Source organism: Nuphar pumila, chromosome 12 (assembly GCF_984573655.1).
Source record: "Nuphar pumila chromosome 12, dmNupPumi1.hap1.1, whole genome shotgun sequence".
Taxonomy (NCBI): domain Eukaryota; kingdom Viridiplantae; phylum Streptophyta; class Magnoliopsida; order Nymphaeales; family Nymphaeaceae; genus Nuphar; species Nuphar pumila.
The window spans coordinates 49,338,959-49,341,989 of NC_143260.1; positions in this window are offsets into that span (position 1 = coordinate 49,338,959).

Here is a 3,031-nt window from a genome sequence, read left to right on the forward strand (position 1 = left end):
GCCTTCTTTAGTTGCCCCCAAAATTTTGAAGTGAATCTCGGATTCCTATAAAAACTGATCGATAATGGAATTTTGTGTAGTCTAACAACTTTGTCTATATATAAGTCTGCAAGACTTTCTAAAGTTTGGTTCATTCTGATTGGTAGAAAGTGTACTGACTTTGTCAGACGATTAACAATGACCCAGATTGCATCTTACTGATGTCTAGTCTTGGGTAAGCCTACCACAAAATCCATGATAATATATTCTTACTTCTACTAGGGTATCTCTATAGCCTATATCGTACCTCCAGGCTTTTGATGTTCAATCTTAACCTGTTGGCACACCAAAAATTTTGAAACGTACTCAGCAATTTTGCATTTTATCCCATTCTACAAAAAAATTTGTTGTAAATCCTTGTATATTTTAGTGCTTTTAGGGTGAATAGTAAACTTAGACCTGTGGACACTGATGTCTTCTTTTAAATCGTTGTAATTTTGAAAAGATTTTTAAATGTAAAACATGTGAAAACCAGACATCAAATAATAAAAACCGGTTCTCACTAGTGGATGAGATCGGATCGAACTCAGAGAACGGGAATATTTCGTATTCAAACACACAATTCTAAACTAATCTTTATTGCCGTATTATTAAAATGTAAAATGTTCAAGAAATGTAAAAACAACTAACTATTACAACAAATGAATACCCTTCGCAGAGGGCGTAAAGTGCAATATTTACAAACCCAAAAATCAAATTCCTAATTCTAATCTGAAAAGTAAAAATCTTCTATCTTCGTACTTCGTGTCACGTATGCGCTTCAGCTCCACTTCTGTGCTATCCTGCACAACTAAAATGAACACGAGCAGTACAAGATATAGAAATAGAAACTATACTAAACAACTTATTTAAATGCTAAAAATATTATGACTAAGTAATTCACTAAGCAATTTTACGAACTAAATTTAAAATCAAAATTAACTAACAACATTCTCTTAACTAAATAAAACTAATTACCTAAGATGCAACTAAATGACTAACAGTTTCTTCTTAACTAATAGCTAATTAATCACTTAACTAACTAAACAACTTTTAACACATCAACTTGACTAACAACTAACTCAATTAACTAACAAGACAGTAAACTCACTATGAAAACAAAACAAGAAATTAATGAAGGAAACATGAATTGACTGTATTCAAAGAACAGGAATTCAGGAATTTTAAAAAAACAACATTAACTCAAAGAATTAAAGAAAACAGGAAATTTAATGCATTAAAAAGGAAACTAACTGTAATGTAAAAACATGAATTTAAAGAATGAAACAAACAGAAAATTAGAATGGAAACAAGCAGGAAATTTAATCAAATAAAACATGAAATGCAATCAAAAGAAAAACAGGAAATGTAATACTGTAAAACAAAACAAAAGAAAAGAAAAATTAAGGAAATCAGGAAATGCAAAACAAGAAATTCAAAACAGCAGAACAAGGAGACAATGAACTATGTAGGAAAAAAAATTGAAAACAATTAAAACAGAAACTGCAAAATAAGAAATCAGATGAATGAATGACAGAAGAAAAGAATTGCAGATAAAGAAGAAATGTAATGAGTGAAAAAAATTAAATGTAATGCTAAAAAAACAAAACAAAACATGAAATCTGATATGCAAAAATAGAAAATGACGATGAATCAAAACAGAATTAACAACAAGAAATAACTAACCTTGAAACAGGAAATTAAAAACTGCAATACGTACAAACAGGAAATCGTGTAAAATAAAACTTGAAAAAAACTGAATATAAGATGACAGAGCAAGAACTAATTTTTTTTTTTTGGAACATAAAATGAAAAAAATTGAAAGAACAAGAAAATGAAAGAACAAATCAAGAACTAATTGAATTAAAAAAAATAGGAAATTGATTTAAAGAAAACTGGAAACCGAAATCAAAGAAAAACAAGAAATGAAGGAATCAAACTGCAAAAACAGAAAATAAAAAAAAACTTACGAAACTTACCTACTAACAAATGAATTAACAACATTACAAACAAAATCTAAAGAAAGACTCAACGAAATAGCAAATCGGCCGATGAACACAAATCTGAAATAACTACCGATTTTTTTTCTTTTTCATTTTTTCAGTTTTTCTTTTTGTTTTCGTTTTACAGACATAGCAACAACCAGAAGAAGATCTGAAGAAGAAGAAGAAGAAGATCTGAAGAAGAAGAAGAAGAATAAAAAGAAGATACTAAACCTACCGTACCAGAGGGGTTAGAGGAGAATGGCGGTCATCCACCGTGCGTCGTCGTCGGACTGAAGAGCCACCACCACCACCGGCTGGAATATCATTAGAGGAAAAGGGAGAAGGGGAAGGAAGGGCAAGGAAGGGCCGGTGATGGTGGAGAAGGGTGAGAAGATAGCGAAGAGAAGGAAAAGAGGGGAAAAGGGGAAATGGTTCAGGCGTACAGGGGAGACGGGTGATTTTTCATTTTTTTGGGTTTTTAACAGCAAACAAACCGGTTTGTTGCTGTTTAGTTTTATTTTTCAGTTTTTTTTAAAAAAAACAAACTGTCTTGAACCGGTTCAAACAAAATTTTTTTTCAGTTAAAAGTCAAAAACCGTGTAAACCGGTTTATTAGAAAAAAATTTCAAAAAGTTACAAACAAAACTTTTTTTTATTTATAAAGAAACTCAAAATAAAACTATTCTACTTATTTATATAAATTTTTTTCTTTTCTAAAAAAACAAAAAATTAAAATGATTTTATTAACAATATAAAACTATTTTATCCATTTTTTATTTTTTATTTTTTATTTTTTTATTTTTATTTTTAATAAAAACTAAAACTAAACTACTATGTTAATATCAAACATTAAAATATGTACTAAAATATACAACTAAAGCTATTTTTCACACATTTTCTATTTTGAAATCATTTTAGCTCATTTAACGAAAACTAGCATAAACTTGGGTTTTTAAAACATTTTTTTTCATAAAATCATGCATATTTTAATGTTAATTTTCCTTTAAATATATGCATGATCAAATACC